Source organism: Clupea harengus, unplaced genomic scaffold, assembly GCF_900700415.2.
Source record: "Clupea harengus unplaced genomic scaffold, Ch_v2.0.2, whole genome shotgun sequence".
Taxonomy (NCBI): Eukaryota; Metazoa; Chordata; class Actinopteri; order Clupeiformes; family Clupeidae; genus Clupea; species Clupea harengus.
Genome location: NW_024879722.1, coordinates 4,211 through 15,638, shown reverse-complemented (window position 1 = coordinate 15,638; position 11,428 = coordinate 4,211). Strand labels below are relative to the sequence as shown.

The window sequence follows — 11,428 nt, the reverse complement described above, 5'->3', positions numbered from 1 at the left end:
TTCCAACTCCTCCCCGACCGAGACTGGCTGTTCACGTTGTCCATCAAGTCAGCTGAAGTAAAAAACGAACCCTTCTCTTAGCTGAGAAGTTCTCACGTTTCCTTAGTAAAGGTTGGTCTCAGCAGCTTGGCGAATATGATTAACAATAAAATGTGTAAATCTAGTGGCAGTGGTAGCATTGCTGATGCTGATGGAACATTGATTTAGATTCTGCTGTGGGCCATAATCTCATTTATAGTTTTGGTCCCCCCCCCCCAAAAAAGCATTCATTCTTTAGTGTTTTACATTTATAACAAAAGCGCTCAATGGTTTCCATCCAAAACCAAATTCAAATTTCAACATTCTCCATGAAATATTGGCAACCCTCATTCTAGGGACACAACCTATTTATTTTCCTATTACAAGGAAACGCACTTGTACATACACGTTGCCACTGGACAGAATGAAGGATATGGGAGAGCTCAGTCTTAGAGCTGTAATATATCTCAGCCCTTATCTTAAGTCTTGCTGTCAGTGGCATTTAATCTTCTGTGGGTTGGATGGGTCAGGAGTCAAACCATGTTTTAGTGATGATGCCATTCGATCGAAACATTGATTAATTGATAATGTCCGAGGTGGTAGTGGAAATGTAAGAAGAGCTTTCGTTGGTTCCTCTGGTCAGACCCTGCCAGAGATCACTCAGCTGTTTAAATATTTGAAGATATGCAACCTGGAGTTCTGACAAATCAACACTCTTGCTAAGTGCATTAGCAAACAAAAAAGTTGATTTAATCAAACTATGTTTTCCTCAGGAAGCCATAATTTAGAATCATAAACCAAATAAGTTATGATTATTGTTAAAGTAAAAACATACAAATAAAATCATAAAACACATTTAATATTAAAATGACTCCCCTAATCATAGATATGTCCCTGGATCTACGGTAAGCATCCAGTGGGAGTTCCTCTGCAGCAACACTGCCAGCTGCCTACCACTTGGCCCTAACACACACGCAAGACTGTAACACTATCGTTGCTTTCTGTCTTTCTCTCTTCGCAAGCACCACAGTGACATGTCTATGGTGTAACTCTCCTCTCGGTGATCAACACAGTGACATGTCTATGGTGTAACTCTCCTCTCGGTGATCAACACAGTGACATGTCTATGGTGTAACTCTCCTCTCGGTGATCACCTCTGTAGACCATGTCCACTGCTTGAGCTTTCAGGCCACGCTTTAATATTTATTTGCCCGAGGCTACCTGAGGAGTATTAGGTCAGTGACTGGCTCTGACTATGGCAATGCTGTGGTGTCATCAAAATGTCAAAAGATTGCATGATAAGAGGTGCCCCACCCCATCATGTTCGACAGTCCTACTTCTCTCTTCCATCAGTGAAACTCTAAGATGTTCCTCTTTTCTTCCAAATTACTCATTTCCCTCACAAAATATATGCATTTCCCCTAAAACTAAAACTAAAACTAATAGTTGCATGGATTGCAATAACTGTTGCATGAAATAGCAGTGTGCTTCCTTGCTCATGTAAAGCTGAGAGCGGAGAAGATATTGTTTCACTCTTCTGACGGATCTCGGGCTCTGCGGTAGGTAATTGGCAGAAGTAGTGTTTATTAGTTACTACCATCATTCATGATGGAGATTACTGTTGTGGATGTTGTTTTGTTGTGGTCGTTGTTTATATATATATATATATATATATATATATATATATATATATTGTATTATGTATTATTGTATATTCTTGCAATCGCCACAAAAACTTGACATTACAATGTGACATTACTTAATAATAAATGTAGTGGTGTGTTGGCATAATTAAAAGATAATTGTCTTGAAATGTAGCATTCTTATTTGTGTTTCTGTGACCCGGTCAGAGTGAGATGCTAACAACATTTACTGGTCATAGGTTTGATTCCCAAGTAGCACATTTACTGATGTTTAGTGTACGCAACTAAGCTTGTAATGGAAATCATTTTGTACAATATCTGCTACAACATCAATGTGTAGTGATGTACTGTGAATTGCTGACCTTGGAGTAAGTAGGAGTATATTGCTGTGGTAAATCTGTGCTTGTTTGGTAAACAGACGCAGCCATGGCTGGACAGACAGAGCGCTGGAGGGCTTTGTGGCTACTGCTGCTTGTGTGTCTCGCGCTCCAGACAGTGGAGTTTGGTAAGACACCCTGACACTGCTCTTTCCTTCTATTACACAATACTGGACCACTTCTCTCTGTGGGTCATTTATTATTGTTATTATTATTATTATTATTAGTGTTACTATTAGTACTGGATAATAATAACATTCGTGGCATAAGGCATTGATACTAAATTAACTGAAATAATCAGCTAATTGGTTCCCAAACGGTGTGCCGTGGTATTTTGTCCAGGTGTGCAGTGGGATTTTGTGACAGTCATACATTATTATTGCAATATACAACTATAGTAGTTATGAATATTTTTTGTATTTACTATATCAGTAGGCTACTTTATACGCACTCATTTCCCAATAGGCTACCGAGGCAAATTATATAAGCAGGCTACCCTCAAGGTCCGAAATGAACAAGCGCCAAATGCGTGTAGATTTTTCATTTGGCGTTTAAAAAGTTTCGGAAGCCACCCAACACTTTGGCGGGTGACTTTTTTGCAATAAAATATCAGCATTGATGGCTTAACGACAGTAAGATTTGTAACAAAATATCAGCCTTGGTGGCACATACCATACAAGTGAATGAACTTGTTGGCGTGTTTGAACAGCTCGCAGCACACAGACGCGCAAAGAATGTGACGATAGCTCTAGTCCTGTCAGACAACGATAGCGGCTTGCGTAGCCTACTAGCTAGCGTTAACGTTACTTCAGAGGTACAGGTACGTACAGAGGTACAAAGGACAACCTCAAAGCCCGAAACTAATAGCCTACATTTGTTGTTGGTAATACAACCATGAAATTGGAAACGATTGTAAACCATGAAACATCCAGGGTCCACACTACCTGCATTGTGGTCTCTCAGCCCAGCCTCTCCATAAAGCACAGGCATTTAAACAACTCACAGACATGTCATGTTGCACTGTTCTATACTCGTTATTATCAATACAAATAATTTTTCGCTTAACCTACAGTCTCTCTCTCTCGCTCTCTCACACACACACAAACACACACACACTTTTCTGTCTCCCTCTTTTCAGTTCCATTGCCTCATTTAAAATGTTGTGACCTGACCTGGTTTAAATGTGTATGTTGCTGCTTTGATGCAATTTTACAAACTTTAAAATGAATTCTTGAATTATTTTGTTGGTAAATATTTCATGAGTAATATAGTTGTTTGTCAAATTTTATTTGGCATTAGTAACTAAAAATGAATGTTTACAGAGTGATAACACGTGTTATAGAGGTTATTTTGCACGGATATGAATACAAGTGTGCCTTGAGATTTTGGCTTGCCCTTTGGTGTGCCTTGGGCACAAAAAAGTTTGAAAACCACTGAGTCTATGTATAGTATACACTATGTACATGAGTGTTCTGTGCATCTTCTATGCATATATGTTCTATGCATCTTATATAATTGATAAGCAACAAAATGGCAATAAATTCAGTCACTTTTGGCTGCAACAATCACAACAAACCCTCCCAAGATCCAGCTGGGACTGCATAATTAATCAGTTAATCAGTACTGTGACATCATGTGTTGATGTAAGTAGAAGTTTAAAAAGTGATGTAAATCGATTAAAAAAAATGAACTACTTTATTGCACAATTTGCTGTGATTAATGTGGCTACACCTACATGAGTAACCACCCAGCTAACCATTTTTTATTATTTCCTGAAACATTCTCTTTGAGTTGTAGGAACATGGATTTTGTCCAGTTCACAGTATGTTTCTACAACATCCTTGAGTTAACGAACTACAGCATATAGCGCCTGCAACTAGCTAGTATAACAACATGGCAAATGCATTGCTGAGCTGCTTGATTTACACAGCCTCACAAATAGTATAAAAACACAACTATTACAAGTACACAAGGTTATGAGATTTTGATTCAATTCAATTCAATTCAATTCAATTTTATTTTTATAGCGCCATAACAATACAATTGTCTCTAGGCGCTTTACAGAGCCCAGAGCCTGAAACCCCCTTAGTGCAAGCACAATGGCAACACGGGCAAGAAAAAACTCCCTGTTAGTCAGGAAGGAACCTTAAGCAGAACCACGGCACATAAGGGGGAACCCATCTGCTTGAGGTCGGCCGGGTGGAGATAGGAAGGGGGGAAGGGTTGTGTGGAAGAAGGGGAAGGGAAACAACAGGTGTTGTACATAGCCTGCATTTGGTAGATGTACATAATATATATACAGACATCCAGTGGTAAATACATGATACAGACAAGACCAGTTTAGTGGATATACACTGTGCTGATAGGGTTACTATTACAGGGGTAAGGGGAGTAGGAACAGAGAAACATGTCGATGGTGGCAATATTATATAGTGTATATAAATGCTAGCATAGGGTATGAGGTAGAGTAAGTGTACGGCAGTGCGGTGGCGGTGGGTGCAATTGGTCGAGGGTTTCTGCAGGTAGACATGGCGAAGATAGTCTAGATTAGGAGAGAAAGAAAAAGAACAGAGTGAGTGGGTTATTATAGGCATTAGCAATGTGATAAGAAAGGAGAGGGAGAGGGAGAGAGAGAGAGAGAGAGGCTGCCTGGCTGGGTGTATGGGGATTTTATTTAGTATTTAGTTGACTGGTGACAGTCGCAATACGCGCCGTGTGCTGTACCCGGGATCTTCCGCACTCCTTCACGGTACAACAAACGCTGTCTGTAGCCCAGTTATGTTGATTAGGGGGGTATTGCATGTGTTTTAGATGTGTTTAGCTATTCTGGCATTTAGCATTTAGTTTGGTTTGGCATTTAGTTTGGTTTAGCATTAGTTATGTTTAGTTATGCTGCCATTTAGCAATTAGTTTGGTTTGGTACATATGGAGATTTTAGTCGTAAGCTTTGTTAGGGTTGCAGGGTACAACATACGCTGTCTGTAGCCCAGTGATATACATTTTTTTTTTTCTTATGTGTTCAGTTATGTCTAGTTATGCTTGCTGACTGGCTGGCCCAGCAGGTGATGGGTTTGTTGACGCAATTACTTATGGCTATAGGATGCACTAAAGAGGAATGTCTTTAGTCTTGATTTGAATATAGGTAGGGTGTCTGCATCTCGGATGGAGGCAGGGAGATTGTTCCAGAGGAGGGGGGCTCGGTAGCTAAAGGCTCTGCCTCCTACTGTGGTTTTTGATATTCTTGGAATTACAAGGAGGCCTGCACTCTGGGAACGGAGCGGTCTTAGAGGGCAGTAGGGGACAACTAGTTCCTTAAGGTAGTTTGGAGCCAGGTCATTTAGGGCTTTGTATGTTAGCAGGAGTACTTTGAAATCAATTCTACTTTTGACAGGGAGCCAATGCAGAGAGGCAAGTACAGGTGAGATGTGCTCATATTTTTTAGTTCTGGTGAGTGTACGGGCAGCAGCGTTCTGTATAAGTTTGAGGCTCTTTATTGAGTTGATGCTGCATCCGGACAGGAGAGCATTGCAGTAATCTAGTCGGGAAGTAATAAATGCGTGGATTAGTTTTTCTGCATCTTGGAGGGATAGGACTTTTCTAATTTTGGCAATATTGCGTAAATGAAAAAATGATGTCTTTGAGATCTGTTTTATGTGTGAGTCAAATAGGAGGTCTTGGTTGATAGTTACACCAAGGTTTTTGATGCTAGTATTGGGTGTTGGGATGCCATCGAGTGTGGATAGATGGCTAGATAGTGTCATTCTCAATTGATCGGGGCCTACAAGCATAACCTCAGTTTTATCAGAGTTGAGGAGCAGGAAGTTGTTAGCCATCCAAGATTTTACATCTTGCAGGCAAGTTTCTATCTTGGGTAAATGTACAATTTCATCAGGTTTCATGGATAGGTAGAGTTGGGTGTCATCAGCATAGCAGTGGAAGTTAATGCCATGGTTCCTTATGACAGCACCTAAGGGTAGCATGTAAAGGGAAAAGAGCAGTGGTCCGAGGACAGAGCCTTGGGGAACACCGTAACTTACTCTAGTGTGATTGGATGACTTCTCATGGACGTGAACGAATTGATGGCGATCAGAGAGGTAGTCTCTGTAATAGGATATGGTTATCTATAGTGTCGAAGGCGGCACTAAGGTCTAGGAGAACTAGTATTGAGGTGCACCCATGATCGGATGAGATTAGTAGGTCATTCAGGACTTTGACTAAGGCCGTTTCAGTGCTGTGGTGGGCTCTAAAGCCAGATTGGAGGGTTTCTTCGATTTTGTTTTGGTGTAGAAAGGAAGTAAGTTGCTTAGCTACTATTTTTTCAAGTATTTTTGACAAGAAGGGGAGGTTAGATATGGGTCTATAGTTAGCTAGATTATCAGGATCAAGGTTAGGTTTTTGAGAGATGGTTTGATCACTGCTACTTTAAATGATTTGGGGACGTATCCGGAAATTAGTGAATTATTCATTACATTAAGTAATGTCTCACTTAATAACGATAGTGCATGTTTAAGAAGTTTTGTGGGGATAGGGTCTAGTAGGCACGTCGATGATTTAGATGAGAGGATCAGGGAGTTTAGTTCAGGGAGGTCAATGGGTGCGAAGGATTCAAGGAGAGCACCAGGTTTAGGGGGTGTTGCCATAGCCATAGGGCATTTTGGAAGAGGTGTAAGGAGGAGACTATGAATTTGTTCTCTTATTGTTTAGAATTTTGTTATTGAAAAAGGTCATGAAATCATTACCACTAAAGCTTATGGGAACAGAATGTTCGATTGTATTGTGTTTTTTTGTTAGCCTAGAAATGGTGTTAAATAGGAACTTTGGGTTGTTTTTATTATTGTCAATCAATGAAGAATAGTAAGCCGATTTTGCCTCAGAAAGTACTCGTTTATAGCTTAGAAGACTATCCTTCCATGCCAGGTGGAATACCTCAAGTTTGGTGGAGTACCATTTTTTTTTCTAGTTTTCGTGTGGTTTGTTTAAGTGCACGAGTCTGATCAGTGTACCATGGGGCCAGTCTTTTCAGTTTTCTTATTCTCTTTTTTAGTGGCGCAACAGCGTCAAGGGTTGAGTGGAGCGCATGTATGACGCCATCCGTTAGTAGGTCGATATGGGGTGGGGGTGTGCGTACGTCATTTACTTTGCCAGTGGTAGGAGCTGTGGCAAGAGCGACTGGTAGTTTTGATATGAATTCTGCTGTAGTCCTGTCGGATAGACAGCGGCTGTAGAAGTAGGTTAATTCCGTTGTTGGACGGAGATCTAATTTCATGTTGAATGTACTTAGGTGGTGATCTGAAAGGGCAGTATTTTGAGGTAGAACTAGAGGGCGGTCAATTTCTAGGCCATGTGTTAATACAAGGTCAATGGTGTGATTATGGTGGTGAGTTGGTGTGTTTACATGTTGTGAGAACCCGATAGAGTCTATTAGTGATTGGAATGCAATTGTAAGGCTATTATTTTCATTATCCATGTGGATATTAAAATCTCCCACTATGAGGATTTTATCAGAGTTTACAACCAGGGCGGATAGGAAGTCGGAAAATTCAGATAAAAATTCAGTGTAGGGGCCTGGTGGTCTATATAGTGTCACGAGAGTGACCGGCTGAGTGGCTTTTGAGTTTGGATGCATAAGATGAAGTACGAGGACTTCAAATGATGCAAATTTAAATTTAGGTCTTGGGGAAATACATAGGTTAGCGAGGGAAATTGTAGCTACTCCACCTCCACGCCCTGTGCTGCGGGGGATGTGACAGTTAACATGACTTGGAGGGGTGGACTCATTTAAGGCTAGGAATTCATCTGGTTTTAGCCAGGTTTCAGTTAGGAAAAGTATTTGAATGTTGTTGTCCGTTATCAGCTCATTTATAAGTGCACCTTTTGATGTTAAGGACCGAATGTTAATAAGGCCCAGTTTTAGGATTGTACAAGTTTCATTGTGTGCTGATAAGGTTTGTATCTTTATTAGATTTTCCTGATTGATACTTCTTTTAGTGTGATTTGCGTTGGGTTTGTACGTTCTGGGTATAGATACCGTTTGTATATGGTTTAATATGGGCAAAGAGTGTACTGGTGCAGCCAAAGTTAGTGTGGTCTGCCTTCCAGTGCTAATTTTGGGTTGTCAGTAGTAGGTTTGGGCTAGGTGGTGTATTAAGTTTTGAGAGAGGAGTCTAGCACCCTCCCAGGAGGGGTGGATGCCATCCTTCTGCAGTAGTTCTTGATAAAGAACATAATTTACAAGCAAAGCTTCTCCAAGGCCTAAGACGAACAGATGCCAGAGATATAAAAGACAGACACAAACAATGCTTTCACTAAACATAACATGGCTGAACAAAGGAACTGACCTCATTAACCAGGAGCTATCTAGTACTGCTATCGCAAAAATGGCCAGTATGCATCGCCAAAACACAGAACTATTAATACTATTGTATTACACTGTAAGTTATGACATGACATACTGTATATTGAGATGAAGATGCTGTGGAGCTGAAAAAGAAGAGATAGGGCCTTGTGGCGAGGGAGATACTTTGGAGGGATCTAGCGACTAGGTCAGCCAGTCCGGTAGTTTGAATGTGGGTGTTCAGCCAAAATGTCGGCAGTCAATTTCGTACTTCCTGAGTTGAAATATCTAGGGTTAGCATTGGCCATGGAAATAAATGGGAGTAGTAGCCTGTCACTCTCAATTTCTATACATTACCTCCATGGTCTCCACAGAGTTGACAGAGGAGGACTGGGAGGAGCTGCCAGCAAGCCTGCTCTCTCTTCACAGGCTGAAGGGACTTCATGACCAGATTACCCACGAGGCCACACCTGACACAAAGTAAACCTTTACCAAACGTTTCTATACACGTACATACTGTATATTGATATCATACACACATATTATTTTCATTTGATGCCTCTTCAGTGACATTCCTTCTGATAAATGAAAGCATTGCTATAATAAGCAATGTTACATAACAGTAAATAGTGGTAAAAGAATACGACTCAGGGAAAATGCCATAGTGACAATTGTTCTCTCTTTTTGCCACAGCATCCCTTTGCTCAGGTCAGCAATGTTCCTGGGACGTATTGGAGCCCGTCGGTTATCTTGCTCCTGAAAGGTAAAACTGATACTCCCTTAGAAATGTGATTACAGATTTAAAATACTTAACATGCTATGCTTGTGTTCTATAGTGTTTTGCAGTATAAAACGACAGAGAAGGACATATTTGAAGATTGAAAGGTTGCCAGGATTTGCCACAGTGCCTTCTCCAAAAGGAACAGGTAGGAACATAAACAACAAGTACCCACAGTGGCTTCACTTACGAAAGAGGGTGGTTGTCATGACTAACCACCCAGCTAACATTTTTTTATTATTTCCTGTAATATCCTCTTTTAGTTGAAGGAACATGGATTTTGCCCAATTATTTCTATAAGGAAAATAAAACAAAATAGAGAAATAGGAAATAGAATAAAACAGTGTAATTGTGTAGTTTTACCCCAGATTTGTATTTGTTTCTGTTCTCTGTTTTGCTTATGCTGTGTTACAATTCATGTTTTTCTAATAAATGCTTCCAATTCCATAGGTATTTTTAAGATTCCAATAAGGAAACCTATTTTATGTCCAGACTTCTTTGGCATGGAAAAAACTGTACATCATGTCTGTTCCAAAACAGTACAGCAAATGTTAACAAAAATGTTACAGGAATCCTTTATGCCTTTGTTACTGAACTCACACTGCCCAAGCAACAGAGAAGAGTCCACTCTCAAAAATGTAAAACTGCGGACGTCTTGGTCTGTATTCACAAAGCATCTTAAAGCAACATTATGTAACAATTTTACCTTAAAGGCATATTCACAACAATTCACCACAAGACAGTCCAACACCCACAGGACCTCTAACAGCTTCAAAATAATTTCGGTGGTACACTGACTGATATTGCACTTTGGGCTACAGGGCGCGAGACTTCTCACGATAAACACATAATGCTTTATGGCACCACCTCACACAACAACTAGACCCATTTGCTAGCTATAAGAGGTAGCTAGCGCAGCATTCCCTGTATGGACATCATGGCAGAGGTGACGAAGAAAACCAAGGAAGACATCAGAAGAAGTGGGGAAGAGAACAAGCAGGAGACTGAAAAAGAGTTAATCTCAGACTGTCTTGTTGGCGAGAGCTAAAAGAGACAGAAGGAGGCAAGGCAGCTGTCGAGCTGGACGTAGGCTTGTAACCTTATCTGCGTCATCCCTGTCTCACAGAGATTTGTAGGTTTCCCTGATGCCCTCAGTCCTCGTCTCAGGCTAACATCCCAATCAATTAATCTCACGTCAAAAAGTTTGATCAGTCTTCGTCAATCTTATGGCAAAATACACCTTGGAAGTTTGGTAACCTTGAAAACCTACAAGAAAATTTGTAATAATAGTGGTAGTGGTAAGATAAAATGCTTTGTGAATAGGGATGGGAATTGATAAGATTTTAGCGATTCCGATCCTAGTCGATTCTCTTATTGATTCTCGTTGGGCAAAGGAAAAAAAGAGTACAAACGGGTTTATTAACATTCTCTGAATAGATGATGTTATAAATTTACTTATTTTAAATAACCAAAACAAACCAAAAATAGGTCAACAAACTCTAAAAGTGGGGTCCAGAGACCCATAGCATAGGGATCATTTTCCTTGATGGGTGCCAGGGAGTCCCTAGAAAGAAAAAATTATAGTTTTGACTATAATTCCAACCATAGGTAACAGAATGTACGACTGATTTGGTAATGGGTTTCATTCAATTTTTGAAATAAAACATCTAAACTGCTTGGAGCCTGGAAAATAATTTAATCAAATGGGGATCCCTCGCTGGTCTAATTTGTGGAAGTTTAGTTTACCTTCGATATTAACAGATGCTTGGTTGAGTTTCATTCACGTTATCGTCACCCCGTAGCGCATCGAAAACGTGACATTCCTGCAAAGTTATTGCATGCTGTGTCGACAAATGTTTCTGCATATTGGTATTATTTCCCCCCTTTGACGAAAAAGACATTTTGCAAGCATTGCACGTGGCCCTGTGGTCATCTTTTCATCTCGGTTCTCAACAAGAACCGGTTCTCGATTCCCATCACTATTTGTGAATACAGGCCAAGTTGTGCAATTCCAGTTAGATTTGTACACATAGCAAGGAATCTTAAGAAATTGCTGGTGTTTCAAAACACAGATGGAACATTTATTTAGATTGTGCTGTGGACCATAATCTGATTTATAGTGTTGGTCCAATAAAATAACAATGTGGTCTTTCTTTAGTCTTTTACAATTATAACATAAGGGCTAAATACAATTGTGATATATGTCCTCAAATAACTTTACAAACATATTTTTCAAATTTTTGTCACAGGACTTTAAAGGTTTTCTGGCACATGTCGA

The 11,428-nt window shown here is 40.1% G+C and overlaps 1 long non-coding RNA gene across 1 annotated transcript; it reads left to right on the top strand.

Annotated features, from left to right (window-relative positions):
• The first annotated feature begins 1,524 nt into the window (after nt 1–1,524).
• LOC122129993 lies at nt 1,525–9,123 on the top strand. The gene is made up of 4 exons (XR_006151829.1): nt 1,525–1,577; nt 2,080–2,166; nt 8,747–8,852; nt 9,066–9,123. It is a non-coding gene; the product is annotated as an uncharacterized LOC122129993 (long non-coding RNA).
• Nucleotides 9,124–11,428: the final 2,305 nt, after the last annotated feature.